Source organism: Paramisgurnus dabryanus, chromosome 13 (assembly GCF_030506205.2).
Source record: "Paramisgurnus dabryanus chromosome 13, PD_genome_1.1, whole genome shotgun sequence".
Taxonomy (NCBI): domain Eukaryota; kingdom Metazoa; phylum Chordata; class Actinopteri; order Cypriniformes; family Cobitidae; genus Paramisgurnus; species Paramisgurnus dabryanus.
This window is the reverse complement of record NC_133349.1, coordinates 9,208,234-9,225,291: the sequence shown is the minus strand read 5'-3', so window position 1 is coordinate 9,225,291 and position 17,058 is coordinate 9,208,234. Positions and strand designations below refer to the sequence as shown.

The window sequence follows — 17,058 nt, the reverse complement described above, 5'->3', positions numbered from 1 at the left end:
ACATATTGATACAGCTAACTATCGTGATATTTTTTCCACAATAGTGTATCGATATGTCGATCTCTACTATCGATATTTAAACAAAAAACAGAAAACTGTGTGCATCAAATGACCTCCTCCTCTGCCACTGCTGTAGTTGTCGCTGTCCAGTTGTCTTTCATATACGGCCATTCGGCCAATGTCTCAGAAGTTAGCGGGAGTAAGAAAATAGCAGAAAAATTAAAAACACCTACAGCTTTCAAATCGTATCGTGATACGTATTGTATCATGAGGCCATTGCCAATACACAGCCCTAATTTTTAGTTAGTGTGTAATGATTGTAGATATTGTTGGATTTATTTTCAAATTTACAAGGTAATAATAATAATTTGTTACATTTATATAGTGCTTTTCTGCAGCACTCAAAGCACTTTACATATGAATGGGGGATTCTCCTCAACCACCACCAATGTGCAGCATCCACCTGGATGATGCAACGGCAGCCATATTGCGCCAGAACACCCACCACACACTAACTTATTAGTGGAGAGGAGACAAAGTGATATTGCCAATTAGTATATGAGGGGATGATTAGTAGGCCAACGGGCAAGTTTGGCCAGGATGCCGGGGCACACCCCTACTCAGAGGTGGAAAGAAAACTAATTACATTTACTCACGTTACTGTAATTGAGTAGTTTTTTGTGTACTTTTACTTTTTTGAGTAGTTTTTAAAATATGTACTTTTACTTTTACTTAAGTATGTTTTGTTTAAAGTATTGTACTTCTACATTTTAAATCATATCCGTTACAGAGTAAAAAATATTTTAAAAAAGCAAGGTGAAAAGACGCCCAACTGATGATTGATGGGCGGGGACGCGCAAAAAGAACCATGGAGACGGACGAGACAGGCGCGCGCTAATGCAGACCCGCCTCCGTTCAAATCTTACTAAAGAAACCCATTGTCAAATTTAAGCGACCACTTTCCACTGACGCGAAGCGAGTGTTTCTTTCATATGAAAGGTAGGATTCATGCTTTTGAGTACGAAATTGCCGAGCGTGTTTTTGCCGCTCATTTGCACGACGCGTTTTTAATATATGCGCATTATCTTCCGAGGTCTAGCAGCTTCGCGTCAAGTCAATCACAACTTCAGAACGTCCTCGAGAATGCGCAGGTCATTAGACATTGCAGAGAGAGAGAGAGAGAGAGAGAGAGAGAGAGAGAGAGAGAGAGAGAGAGAGAGAGAGAGAGAGTGAAAGAAGAATAAAGGTCTGACATCAGGTACCCACACTGTCAGAAATAGGGGTACAGTAGGGGTCCATTTCTGTCCCCCAAGGTACAATCAACACAAAAGTACCCCATAGGGCTCATTATTGGACCTCAAGGTACACGTATGCACCTTTTTGAGGGTCAAAAAGGTACATATTTGTTCCCAAGCATTAAAAGGTACATATTTGTACCATTTCTTTAAAGGATAAGGTACAATGTTAAGAGACAGCCTCTTGCCATTTTTTTATTTTATTTGTTGTTTTAGACAACTGCTGTAAATCTGGTGAGTAACGTAAATAACTATTGTGTCAATTTTTGTTTCCTTTAGTTGGACACATGGGTATTGAAGTAGTATTAGTTTTCTTCAGTTCATTGACAGTGTGTTTAATTTTAAATTTAAATTTTAAATTTTAATGAAAAAAAAAGTTAATTTCACTTAATAAAAACTGTGATATGAACTCAAAAACTCCAATTGATTAACCATTATTTAAACTGAATAAATACTGAATAACTGAATCCCTCACACACACCGAAAAAAACCCGCGCTTTTATTTTGACACGCGCCCATCCCCCCACATCTCACGGTCGGAGTCAGTTTCACACAACAGTATCTGTCTGCGTCCTGCAAGACGGAGGCGTGGGTTGTAGTAGGCGTGACTTGTAGTAGTTGGAGGCGTGTCTTGTACTTTTCTAAATCGCGGTCCACCACGCGAGATCTACCTCAAAGTCAGAAGTGAAATTATGAAAGTTTTAAGACTTATTTTAAAAATAAGCTTGTATGTTAGCAATTTGGGCATCAATGTGTTTGTAGTGAATTTGTCATTAAATAAGATTTAGAGTCTGTTTGAAAACAGGTCAGGTTAGGACAGGCTGAGGATATATGATGAAAGCCTTTTAATGGTAAATTTCGTTTTGTGCATACATTTGTGCATATTTCAAAAAACGTATGGGTGGAATGTTTTTGGCACTGTGATTCTGCTGGTTAATTAAATAAAATACAATGAATTAATTTATTAATTACTCGTATTAATAAAATGTATATATTAACACGTTCAGGGATTAATAATAATTGAAAGTGATGACAATGGCATTTTTCATCAGATGTTTATATTAACAACAAAAAGAAAACGACACTAAGCCAGGGGTTTTATTATAATTTATAATAAATTAAAGAAGTTCCTTATGAGTCTATTTTTTATGTTATCCTTTGTATATTTATAAATCAAACCGTATGAGATACATACACAGCACACAGTCAAGTACATTATAAACAGTATAAGCTTATACTGCAGGCCTACAAACTCTCTCCCGTTTTAATAATAACACCCTGACCTCTGCATTACATCTGAAGCCTCCAAATTAGGCAATTTTGGGAAAAGATTATCATCTTAACTTTCGAGATGTATAGGAGAGCTCGCGTGATCCGTGAACCGCGATGTACCGTACACACTGCATATTAATTAGTTGTCACTAATATGGTTGTCACTTATTAATATGGTTGTCACTTATTAATTCGGTTGTCACTTCACCTTTTAATGCTTAATCCTGTTCTGACAACCGCATAATACAACCGAATTAACTTCCGCAAAATGCAGGGGACAACCGCATTTATAAAAACTCTGCATAGTGTGTACATTACAACTAAAGTGTACAAATGTGGATCATGGATATGACAGGTCTCTCTTCTGAAAAACTAAATTCCTAGAAGGGGAAAAGTCTTTTGCGTGCGGTGCAGAAATTGACAGAGAGCGTTTGCTGACTGTTGCCATATCTTGCACTAAAAAAAGCGAACAGGAAAACTCCAATAATAAACCGAAATAAATCCAAGTGCTTATATCAAAATATTGGGTCCCGGTACCTTTACACTTTAATAACACCAAAAACTTGTTCGCTTCATGAGCAAAAAGCAAGCCATAAACGGTTAAGCGCCAAAACAGTACGTACAAAAAACCCGAGGACCTGGCAACACTGCATGACAGCGCGCTGTTTTACAAAGGCGTGCAATGCACAACTCCAAGACGGTGGTTTATTGCAAAACATAATAATGTTAAATTATTTTGGTCAAAGCTTTGAGACGAGACGGCAGAACGTTGCTATGGTTATCTCTGTGTCAATCATCACATTTTCGGGAGTGAGTCTTGTTCCATACAGACATGTAACGAACATTTAAGGGATTCACTCCCGCATTTAAATGCGGTTGTCACTCCCGAAAGTTTGCAGTGTGTAATAGAGGATAAGAGCTTTTTTACCGTGAAAGAGGAAGATCTCGCGTGGTGGACCGTGATTTAGAAAAGTACAAGACACGCCTCCTACTACAAGTCACCCCTACTACAACTGACGCCTCCGTCTTGCAGGACGCAGACAGACCCGACTCGTTTCACAGAGCAGCGCAGGAGGACGACAGACACTTAAAGAACATTAACAGGTAAGCACTGGAAACTCATTCATCATCTTTAAAACATTTTTAAACTTTAAAAATGTGTTGTTTGTCGTGGTTCTTCATTTTAATACTGATTCGGTTACGGTTATTTGTGTAAAGTTGTATAAGACGAGTCAACGCGAAATTGACACAGCACTATTGCCTCATACTCCTCAGACTCATTTTTATGAGCTGGTTAATGTTCATTAAGTACACCACAGTTATGTAAGTGGAGAAATAATTCATATTTATGTGTGTTTTCTCACAGTTTAGTTTGAATCTCTCTCAGTCAGTCAGGGGGAGATTAACTGACAGACTGTATAACGTTACACGTCTTACCAAGAAACCTTTTAAAGGTAAGTTAACGTTACCACATTTATTAATTTATTTATTATGTTGTTTGAGTACACCACAGTTCTGTAAGTGGAAAATTAATTTATATTTATGTGTGTTTACTCACAGTTTAGCACAAATGTTTCCCGTGGAAGTTTGAATCTCTCTCAGTCAGGGGGGAGATTGACTGACAGACTGTCTACTTGCCACCAAACAGTAATTTACCCTGAAACCTTTTTAAGGTAACGTTTTTCCACATTTATTAATTTATTTATTATGTTGTTTGAGTACACCACAGTTCTGTAACGTTAAGTGGAAAATTAAAAATATATTATGTGTTTTCTCTCTCAGTAAGGACTAACGTAAACTGACTCTCTGTCTGCTCTCAACCAAACAGTCATTTAAGACCTTCTAAAGGTAACATTACCACATTTATTAATGTATTTATTATGTTAAGTGAGTACACAACAGTTCTGTAAGTGGAAAATTAATTCATATTTATGTGTGTTTTCTCACAGCTTAGCGCAAACGTTTCCTGCGCAAGTTTGAATCTCTCAGTCAGGGGGGAGATTGACTGACTGACTGACTGTCTACTCGCCACCAAACGTCAAAAGTCAGTTACACAGAATCCTTTTAAAGGTAACGTTACCACATTTATTTATTTATTATGTTGCGTGAGTACACCACAGTTATGTAAGTGAAAAATAATTCATATTTATGTGTTTCTCTCTCAGTAAGGACTAACGTTAACTGACTGTCTGTCTGTCTGCTCAACCAAACAGTGGAAAATTAATTCATATTTATGTGTGTTTTCTCACAGTTTAGCACAAACGTTTCCCGCGCAAGTTTGGATCTTTACCATTGAGGCTGGCTGACTGTTCTCGACCAACCATCATTCACACGCAAAAACTTTAAAGCTCACGTAACACACGCTGTTTCTGCATTTCTGATATTAATCTGGAGTACCTATGGAGTAGTATGACATCCTTTATATCTCTGAAGAGTCTTTAGTTTAATCAGATTTATAAAAGAAAGATTAGCTTTACCGAATCTTTCCGATAACGTACGAAAAAATGAAGAAGGAGGAGTTATAACACGGGAGGAGCGAGTACGAGTCATGCAACACTATACAACACTGTTTTAACTTATGATTCACTACATGTTCGTGTCATTTATATAATATACACGCGCCTATTTCCAACATAATACAGAAGTCTTACTTACCGCGTGTAACTCGTCATGAAAATCCACCGCATCAAACACACACACGCAAAACTCCGCTGCTAATCCGGATAATAAACTATATCCATTGTTTCCATAAGGCTGGATGTCTTCTCCTTACATCCAAAAACACACTTCTTGTTGTGCCATTGTTGACTTTTGAAATTAAACAAAGCTGAGTGGCGTGATAAGCTGTTAGCAAGCTCTAGCGTCTCCCGCTGACTGACGGCTGGGCGGGGTTTTCCAGGGGAAGTTTTCCGGCGGAAGCCCATATAAAGAAGTGATACGTATCGAAAACCCCTGAAACGTCAGTTAGAACCGTAATCGAAAAAAATTAGCCGAAACTTGTACGAACCCTGGCGAAGTGCATTCGGCACAGAAATACTCTGAAACACGCCCAACTGCATTTTTGACACTTTGCCTACATTTAGCATGAGGAAACAACTCTATAACTGTGTTAATAAGTCAGAATGCTTGAAATACCATTAAACCCCCCCTTTAAAGGTACCACATTTATTTATGTTGTGAGTATACCACAGTTCTGTCAGTGGAAAATGTATTCATATTTTTGTGTTTTCTCACAGATAAGTATGAACGTGCCCAGAGCAGTTTTCGATCTTTACCATTAAGGAGGCTGACTGACTATCGTCTACCACCCGTCATTAACACAACAAAAACTAAAGAAATGTTACTCCATATGGACCTATTCATTTACTCATTATGCTGTGAGTACACCACAGTTTTATCAGGGAAAAAATTTATATTTGTGTGTTTCTCACTGCTTGGCAAGGACAGATGTGGCCCTGTTAAAAATGTTTAAATGTCGTTTGGTTTAAGGAACAGCACACTGATTTTGTTTTAAAATATTCCTGTTTGGACAGTCTGTTAAAGCCATAAAGGAATACTTGATATATTTCATAAGTAAAGTGTAAATGTAATATTAGTTTTTAATGTTGTGAATTTGGACTGAACAGCACACTTCTGTTTTATATCTAAACCTTTTGTAAAATAAATGATTGTTCAATAAACTGTGTATTTTATCTTTTCTGTTATCATTTTTTATACTAATGTTTAAAATGTACCTTTACGCTGAACGATTGGCTAAACCAACACAAATATATTGAGTCATATGCACTTATAATTTAAAGTTTACAGTACTTAGATTGAGATATATGTATAAGTTTTAAAACCATAATCAATGAGTGTACCCTGTCAAAGCCGATTTTGTACCCTTTTTGAAGGGTCCATATTTGTACTGTTAAATAAAGGTACAAAATTGTCACCAGAGGTACAAAACTGGTCTCTTAAGGTACAAATCACAAGGGTACAAATTTGTACCCTCTGCCAAGGGTACAAAAACTGTACCCTTGAGGGTACAGCCCCAGTGACAAGCCATTGTACCCCTAAAGGTACAATTATGTCCTTTCTTTTCTGAGAGTGCAGGTCAGGGAAGCTAGAAGACAATAAACGTGTCAAAAGTATATAGCCATGGCATTTATCTCATTATATGCTCATTTAAACTATATGTAGTTTAATAAAATAATGTATGTTACCAGCAATACATCAATTACAACTATAGTGATTGTATTTACTAGCTGCTGACCACCTTCAAAAGTGCCTAACTCACATGTAAAAATCATTAAACAATTCCATAAATGTTTCTTAGTTTAAAAAAGCTTTTTATTTTATTAACTTTTTGTTATTGCACTTTAATTGTAAAGATGTTCCTACAATTAAAAACAACTAGTTTGAGATTTATATCCCCATGTCGTTTTTGAACTATACTAGAATCCTCCACCTCTCCCGTTGTAAATTTAAAATGAGTTACTTTTTACTTTTACTTGAGTAGATTTTTAGACCAGTAACTTTACTTTTACTTAAATAAAATATTATTAAAGTAACTTTACTTTTACTTGAGTACAATATTTTATTACTTTTTCCCCCTACTCTTTTTCGAAAGACATCCTGGGATTTTTAATGACCACATAGAGTCAAGACCTCGGTTTTACATCTCATCCGAAGGACGGTGCTTTTTGACAGTGTAGTGTCCCCGTCACACTATACTGGGATGTTAGGACCCACACTCACTAACACCTCTACCAACAGCAACCTAGTTTTCCCAGGTGGTCTCCCATCCAAGTACTGACCAGGCTCAGCCCTGCTTAGCTTCTGTGGGCAAGCTGTCTTTGGCCATAGGGTGATACTGTATGGCTGCTGTCAAAACTCTGCATACAGGATTTGATCATTAAAATCCTAAAATCAAGTAAAGCTCAATCGACAACATTTGTGTCAATTACCAAAAAACAGTCAAATTGTAGAAGCACCGTTTTTATTTTTATTTTTTTGGGTTCTCCAAAGAACATCTCACAATTTTTATATTTTTTATCATTTGTTGAACCTTTTCAACTACAAAAAAAATAATTTTGTGCAACAGAATGAACAGAGTCATGTGCATGTTAAAAGATCTTTATGGAAGCACACAGTCTGACAATTTTTAAGGCTGTAGTGTTATAAGATCACTTACTAACCTTGTCTATATAAAATGATGCTCAATCTTTCAGGTTAGTTGTCATGACAATGTGATGCTGGTTAAAAGCTAAGTAATGTTTACATGAAACTGCCCAGCAAGCAATAGCCTCTGTATAGGTTATACATAGACCCGATATAGTCCCGCTATGTGTAACCCACTTCTAGCCAAAGTAAACTTGAATGTGGTTACACATCGTTTTTGCCAAAATAACTTGCGAGATTCCATCATGTAAGCAAAGTCAACAGTGATTGCAAGTTGTTTGGTTTCATTTATTTATTTTATTTATTTTTTTTTAGCTATTAAATGTTCACTTAAAGCCCAGATTTTGTCTTGTTTTTGCCTGGACGTCTGGGCTGTGTTTGGACGGGTATTAGACACAGCTAGTTTGTCAGTTTATTCACTTAAATCAGTGAAAAATATACTTGTCTATTTTTTGTTGTCTTGATATGTTTATACTAACAGCCAGAAAGATACGACTTTCCCAGACAGCAGGTGTGTCACGTCATGTTGCGCTATATAAGAACTCCACATGTTGGCCGGTTTAGTCTGACCTGATGACGACGACAGGTTCAGATAAAGTATGTGTTTGTCAATGTTGGCTTGCTTTGTGTACAAAACAGCGCGAGCTTTGATCCGTGATGTTTTTAGCACTCAGCACCCAGAAGCCTCAGGGAATGATGTAAGGAGCTCTTACCTCCTTGAACCCCAGCTGTGTGTTAAACTGTGAAACAGAGCGAACAGCAGGGCTTCTCAGTCACGACTGCTTTTGAGCATTGTTGAAAATGAATGAAGGATTCATTTTTAAGAATTCAATTTGTTCAATTCAAGAAGTTTCTCAGCAGTTTAATCTTAGGACTCTTTTAGGTTTCCGAAGAAGCAGTTCTGGTTTGTGTGACGGGAAGTACATTTAGTCAAAATTAATGAATTTGTTAAAACGTTACAAAATTTTCAAAATGAGGCTATCAACACTGTAAGAAAAAATGGTCTGAATAAGTACCCCAGCTGTCAATATGGCTCTACCCTTAAAAAAGTACAGCTTTGCACCTAAAGAGCCCCAGCCTTTCCTCACCTGCATTAGGGGCCGCACCCCCGATCTGAGCTATCATTGAAAGCCAGCATCCGTCTGCTTGAGCGCTTGGACTGAGGGTCGGATTTACTGTCGTAAACTCCTTCCTCTCACGCTGCGTACCCTAACAATATCCAGCGTTGTAAGGAGCGTGGTCATCCGTACATTATTAAGCCTATAATTCCACCTCCTTATTTAAGATCTCTTTCATAGTAAATCAAAGAGGTATTTGTCAGGTCTCGCAATAAACGGCATATTGCTCCCTAACGTTCCTCACAATGTTTCCGTGCCAAGTGCGCTGACTGTTCTTTACAGCAGGAAACCAGCCTTCATTTATGGCCACCTCACATACCGGTTCCAAGAAATGGCATTAGGGTGTAGATACGTTTACGACCAGCAGCACGCACAGAAAGTTCATGGAGCTCAGTACTTGAACTAAAGCAAAGCAATTACTATCGAAACATTGTGAGGTGATCTAAAGAGAGAGATGACGAAGAAACACCTGCTTGCAATTTTGAAAACCGAGACTCCAGAGTCTGATCTCAGCTCGGCTCAAGCAGCAGAACAGAGGATGTTCTTGACACATGGCCAGTTGATCAGAGAGACTGGCCACATTAAATTTAAAATACATAAACTGATATTATGGGGTCACTTTTTTCCCCTGAATCCCATTTTTGGAGCGGATACATATGGGCCTTGTTTCTGGAATAGAACATGGAGGGATGTTGTAGGTTTTCTCTTTCTGCAAGGAATAGATCTCTCCTTTTTTGTGCATTTGTTCCATCTTGTTGCATTTGTGAGACTTTGAAAACTCGACAAAGGGGAAAATGTCAACTGGGTATTCTTTTATGTGTTTTTAAGGATTTTGAGAAAGGAAGAATGTTGTTAAAGTTTAATATTCAATTTTGTTACAGTTTTGGTTACGTAAACATAGATAAGAAAAGTTATAATTTAAAGAAAAATTACATTTGGATGTTACACTGTAAAAAAGTTCACTTAAAATGTTACCTGGTTGCCTTAAAAATTTGAGTTAATTCAACTTCATATTAGGTGACACAATTTATATATATATATATATATATATAGTTCTTGCCTTTATTTAACAATGAGTTTTAGGAGAGGACAGGAAAGTACAGAGAAGAGAGAGAGGGATTGGCAAATGACCATAATCCGAGAATCAAGCCGAAAGTGCGAAAGCACCACATGTTGGAGGGCTGACCACTACACCATCGACTCCGACAGTTGACACAATTTTTAACCAACTTTTTTAATTGAATCAAAATTTTAAAGCAAGCAGATAACTTACTTTTTTAAGTTGAACCAACAAATCTTTTACAGTGTGTACTATTGCTCCTTTATTATCTCTTACGGAAAATAACAATGGCTTGCCGTAGTTTCCATGTTTTTTGGCGTATTGATTACCATTTACAAGTAACAATCATTTTACCACAATTTTTGTAAAACAACCTTGGTTATTTTGTGGTAACTGTGGTTTAACTAGAGTAACCCTGGACTTTTGGTTTGAACTGTGGTAAAAACTTGTTTAATTTTTAGGGTTACTTACGATTCTGCTGTTACATGATCTGAAACATATTCTTATACTTACATTTAGCAGGTGCTTTTTAACCCCTTCAGGCCCACTGGAATGGACATCACATGGTTTAATCCAATAAAAATGTTAAGTAACCAGTCAAAATCAGGCACACTTATTAAACAACTGAAAATCATTTTAAAATAGAGTTTATTTCAAGTGTATGATGTTTAAGAGAAAATACTGAGTATATCATTAAGTGTAAAAAGATGGTTTTCAATATGTGGGATGTTGGACCACCATCCAAATGAATTAAATTTAAGTGTGAAATTAATTAAAACAGCAAGAAATAATAATGAGTCAGGCATTCTATGATTTTCTTCTCATGCCTTTGAGCAAGGATTTCAATCTCCTTACTTTGACGTGAATATAAGGTTTGGTACTGAATTCCTGAGAGCCTAACCACACGCATTATGTTGCAGGTTATGTGTGAGAGTCTTTTCCCCATGTACTGTACCTGCTTTGAATTTGATGCAGATATCCATTTACTAAAGTGCACACATGCCTCTGTCCTCCTGTCCAACTGGAAGCTAATTTAGTGTCTGATTCCCAGCAACATTTAAGTATTGGGACAGCTTGTCCACCTTTTGAATTGTCCGTCAGAGAGAGCAAAGTAAATTTCTTAATTTTCTATGATCATTCGCATCACCGTGATGTCACAAGTGACAGCGTTGACAGAAATGATGACGGTGATGATGACGCTTGATGCCTGCATGACCTGCACAGGGGGATAGGCACACCCACAGGTCAGAGGCTGGCACGTCCGACACGGCGGGTGAAGACAGAGTGCGTCTGAGCTGCGGGAGAATATGTGAAGCAGTTCAGTGCGCTGCGGTGATAAGAGAGACGGAACAGTGATTCTGATTGTGTACCTAAAGCCCTGAAGCTGAGCGAGGAGCCGTGCAGGAATGTACACAGCCGGCACAAGTTTGAAAACAAACAACTTTTGGAAGTGGCCTTCTATTTCACGCCCAGATTGTGTCCCTGAAGTGTTGGAAAGGTGTTTTTAACCTTGCGTTCCCTTTATCATCACTTTAACTGGGTTTGTACCAATAATTGAATAAAAGTTTGCATAGCCTACGGTGCATCATACTGACCTTTTCTGTGCTTAGGGGAAGATGTTGATCTGTTTCTTTATCTGTATTTTAGTCTTGATTTTTCAGTCAAAAATATCTAAAATACATTAAATTATGCAAGATATTAATACTTGTTTTAAGGCAATACTGCCTAACATTGACTTGTCGTATCTCTTGTTTTTATGTTTAATTCATAAATCTCACCCAGTTTGTTAGATGTAAGCACACAGATTTTATCAAAAAATACTTTTAAAGATAAAGTACAATATTTCAGGTAAACAAACACAGGAAACTCTTCGTATCAGGGCATGTATGGCCAAGGCGCACGACGGCAACAAACAGAGATGTTGGAGTTCTTATCAATCGCACTTAATGTGTAGCTCGTCTCTGAACCTCTCTGTGTAAACCTCAGAAAGATAAAAACTCTTCTTCCCCTGTGAGAACAGATTTTACTGCCTAGATCAGATGAAAGATTTCCTTTCAACACGAAACAGAAATAAACAGATCCGCAGAGATACACTAACACTGTAAGATAAGTTCTGTTTTGCTCTTGTGCTTTTTGTCCTTTTGGGGCCCCGTCAGACATCTAAACATTTGACAAACTGCACATTGTACTTCTTAAGTGCTTTCTGTTGTACTGTAAGTGTTATAATTACACAGCTCTTTAGAATCAAACTCAATGACATCCTCCAGCAAATATTTATGTATATTGACCGGTAAACTGTAACATTAATCGGTGCCATGGACAGCTGTGTTAGTTTAGTATCTCTTTCTATTCATATATAAGACTAATCATTTGCTTCATATTTATTTATGTATTTATTTACTTGAAAAAAAAACGTCTGCTAAGTGCTTAAATGTAAACATAATTGTAAATGTCAAGGGTTTCCACCTAATACGTTAACATGTAAAGTTTAACTATAAAACAATTTGGAATAAAATCATTTTTAAATATAAAAACTGTTATATGCAGATAGTTTTTTGCTGAAGTAAGATGAAATGATAAAAAAGGAGAGTGGTTTGAAAAGCAGGTCTAGGATTATCAGCTTAGCCTTTTGTTTGGGCGAGTGAAAGTATGGGAAATGGGGGAATATGGGTAGGCACAAGAACTCCTTATAAAACTAAGACTATTAAATGCAACCAGTTAAATCTGTTCTGTTGTGATCAGTTATTTTACAACAGCAGAAGAAATCTGTCATTGAACCTCCCTTCATGGTACAATTCATATTATTTACGTGCGATTTTTGTTGTCTTCTAGTCAAAATTTCTATAAACCCTTAAAACAGAATTGTCCTGTGAAACAACATTTATTTAATTTAGATGCATTTTGGCTCATTTTACTTGTTATTTACTTGTTTGTGGAAGAGCTCAGATGCAAAACCATCTAAGGCTAGTCAGTAATTGAAATGTCTTATTTTAATAACTGTTACTTAAGTCATTTTAATGCAAAACCCTCTATAGGCCTACATAAAACAAAAATCTCAACTTACTCTTTATGTGCTTTCTAATTAAAGGTAAACAGCTCAAAATTGCAGTCAATATTCTTATATATTTGGTAAACCTACATTTAACCATGTAAAAAATGCACATTGAAGCACTCTCTTCGTCGATCATTCGAACTGTCTTTTGTTCATTTAGAGGACTTTGCTGAAAAATTGTTGTGGTATTTAATGGATTCTGCCACAAACCAGTATTTCTGAATAGCCTGAGGATGGAATTAAGCAGATTTGAAGTGAAAGTATTTGTTAAACTTATAATACATGCAGAGAGCATTCGGTCAATATCATCATTATTATCAATATCATAATTTTTGACGAGGTGTTTAGTGGCTTTTGCATACAAGCCCTTCATATGTTTATTGTGATAAAACTGCAGTGTAACTTTGCAGCACACTTATGTCCAAAATACATTCTTTTAAGCTTCACTATATCTATTTCAATACATATCTACTATATCTACATGCAAGGTTGTGTCATATAAACTTTATCATTGGGGCATTTCACAATGCTTTTTTGGGATGTCAAATAAGTCTTTGGTGTCCCTAGAGTAAATAATTTATTATAACATGTTATCATTTTTGTAGGTTTGATCAAAAATTTGCAGTTTTTGGATGTGTCCTTTAGAATGCAAATGAGCTGATCTCTGCAATAAATGGCAGTTATATAGTGCAAATTAAGGGGTGGTATTATCCCCTTCTGACATCACAGAGGGAGCCAAATTTCAATTCAGTTTTTTTCATATAGTTGCAGCGAATAGTTTACCAAAACTAAGTTGCTAGGTTGATCTTTTTCACATTTTATAGGCTGATTAAAGCACTGGGGACCCAATTATAGCACAATAAAAGTCCGTTTTTTGTGATATGTCCCCTTTAAAACATTTATAGTTCATATATTTTTGTAAACCTGTTAAAGAAATTGTTGCAGTGTTCTCACTTTAGTTCTAAACAAACTGTGATGCAAGCAAATGGCGATGCAAGCCGATTGAGATCAGTGGTAATTGTTGAATAATTAAACCTGACTTTTTCTATTACTGTTCCAGATGAACTCTCTCCAACTGAACCTGGAAAGGTGGCTTGTACATATCCAGACAAACTTTCTTTGGATCACTAAGGCACAAAAGAATTTTGGATCTGTTGCAACTTTGCTGAAGATGTTTAGAGAAGTAAAGGCAAAAGCGCGTGGTGAGGTAAAGAAGGTGTAAAGAAGATGAGGGCATCATAATCTGCTCTTAACAAATGCGGGTTTAGGAACAACCCCACAGCAAACACACACACACATTCAAACCCATATACTCAAACAAATGCCTGCACCAACGCATGCCCCATAAAGTCCACCAGGGTCAAAGAATTTCAAAACAGTTTAGGCGATCCATCATAACTGTCATGTAAAAAGGTTGGATCTGAGCATTTAAAGAATAAAACATCTATGCTCAAAATCCTTGCTCTTAAGACACATAACAGCTTTTTAGATGAAATAACAGCACAAAAATTATTGGATGAAATTCTGGACATTGGGTGAAATAAGGTGAAACCTGTCAAAAATATTCCAGATAATATATAACCACAAAGGAAAAAAACAAAATATTTATCCAGCCATCCATTCTCAACATGTTTACCAATTATGGGGATGGAGCATTTTTAGTACCAAAAATGTTTTGTGAGTTAATCACACCCAGCCTGTTTCTCTATAGAACTACTGAAATGCAAAGCAATGTTCATAATGTGTAGAAAAAACAAGTATGTGCATTATTTATATTTGATTTGATTTATTCAGCATTGTAGTAGTAATTTGTAAGGGTAATTGGGTTTCACAAACTAATGGCAACGTGCATAAAATCTGCAAATTTTATGCACAAAGAATGCACAAAGATCTTAACTGTTCCAATAATATGTGACCCTGTCTGTAAATCCAAGTTCTTATAATCTCATTATGCACTGTAAAAAAAATGCACCATGAAGTTAAAATAACAAGGTTTTCCTTCATTTCAACCTACTAGTTTCGACCTGTGATAAGTTCACATAAGTTCACAACCTTTTAAAATGGTTTAACTTACCGGTATTTATATTTTATGTTACATTAACAAATTATGTTGATTTGAAAAAAATCCTGTATTTTCTGCTCATTGACTTCATATTAATTTTAATCTTTGATGACCTTACTCGATCAATATTAAATTAGAAGCAGAATAAAGCTTCATGTGCTCTTATGATTTTTTGTTGTTGTTGTGTTCTCTTTTCGGCAGTTCTGTTCTCTCTCTATATTTGTATTTGACTGACGCTTCTCCATTGCCCAAGGAGTCTCGCTATCTGATGTGTCAACCGGCATGTAATTGCTGTACGTTCAAGGTAAAAAAATTTAAAGCCTCTCCGGAAATTGACTAAATGTGAGGTGCTGGTGGCGTCTATGCTCTGAAGAAACTTGTGTTGTTGTCTCACAAGCAAAGGCACATTAAATAAATAAAAAAATTCAAACTTACTCAAATACTATGATGGGAATAGTTTTGGTCTTTGTTCCTAACTAAAACTTATATTCCTTACTAGACGGCGTTCAGTAGACCTTCAAATAGGGCTTGCAGGACTGCATATCTCCATTGTCAGATTCAAGCTGCGTGCATTATCAAAATGATGCAGAACATTGTTGTCAGCCTCTGGGGAGTTTCTAAGAAGTCTGGCTTATATTTAAACATGCTAAATGAGCTCAGACCATCTTGAATGTCTGTGGCACGTGTATATTGAGGTTAATCTACAACATGTTTTGTGATAACATGCTACAGGTTTGTTTTCGCTTTTACTTTCGTGTAGCTTCAAATATTTAAAAAATGCATCCATAGCTGGTAACAAAAGCTAATGAATGCAGATATGTGACCCTGGACCACAAAGCTAGTCAAGGGTCCAATCTGAGGGTGCAAATAATCAAAATACCTTTAACCCTTCACTGGCGCTGTCTCGTGTGTGGGACACCTAAGTTTACTTTAATATTTTGCATGTATATTTTAATCCATCACAACAAACTATGTATCATTGGAAAGGTTTAAGAAGGTAGCTTTATGTTTCAAAACCTTTTAGCAGTAATAATAATGCAGTGACAGTCATTTATTAATTTGTGACAAGAGTATGCAGCAAACCGTTGACACCTAGTGGCCTTTGTTGGTAAAACCACTAAACATGAAACACAAACCTATTTTTGTGATAATTTTATGTATAAAATATATACTTTATTGCATTCTTTTTATTTCTTAAAATAAATGTATAAACATTTTCCACCTCCAAACACTTCCGTGAAAACTTTAAAGTGTTTTCTTAAAAACAAGACCAAGGTGTACATCACCTTCAAGTTGTCCAAATGAAGTCCACATATTACTAATGATAAATACATTTTGTTCATTTACAGTAGGAAATTATATATCTTTATGGTACATGATCTTTACTTAAACCTTTCCCCGCCATCCTTTACACACTGAAATAAATGATTTTCAATAAAAAGTTTTCTTAGTATTTTTGTCTTGTTTTAAGTCAAACAAATTAGCGTCGCACACCTGAAGTAGATAGGTGCGTAGGATAAGAAGACACAAAGTCTCGTAACATACACAAAAGGCAATTCCCGCACACTATCTGCTTGCTGAAAAAGTTTTTAATAATCGTTGCGCTGCAAAGTTTCGATTATTAAAAACTTTTTTAGCAAGCAGATAGTGTGCGGGAATTGCCTTTTGTGTATGTCTTGTTTTAAGTAAAATATCTAAAAATTCTTAAATTAAGATGCTTTTTCTTAATGAGCAAAACGACCCAAGAAAATAATTCTAGTTTATAGATCAAAAATATCAATTGAAGTGATTTTGTGCATAAAACAAGCAAAAAAATCTGCTGCTGCTACTAGGGCTGCACGATAAATCGTATTTTTATCATGATAACGATATGTGCGCCCCACGATTAGTTAAAGAAAATCGTCGCGATTAATGTGTAAAGACCCAGCACAAAGCAAACTGTCTAGAATAAAGCAATGTGTTTGCTTCATATGGGCGGAGTCAGAGTAAACGGAGTGGATTTTTGCAACGCGGTCTGTGTTATGGTATAATTAAGT

At 36.3% G+C, this 17,058-nt stretch overlaps 1 long non-coding RNA gene across 1 annotated transcript; it reads left to right on the top strand.

Annotated features, from left to right (window-relative positions):
- Positions 1–3,596: 3,596 nt before the first annotated feature.
- Positions 3,597–6,259, top strand: LOC135717687 (uncharacterized). The gene is made up of 6 exons (XR_010520338.1): positions 3,597–3,671; positions 3,934–4,021; positions 4,128–4,240; positions 4,350–4,415; positions 4,517–4,637; positions 4,819–6,259. It is a non-coding gene; the product is annotated as an uncharacterized lncRNA (long non-coding RNA).
- The last annotated feature ends 10,799 nt before the right edge of the window (positions 6,260–17,058 follow it).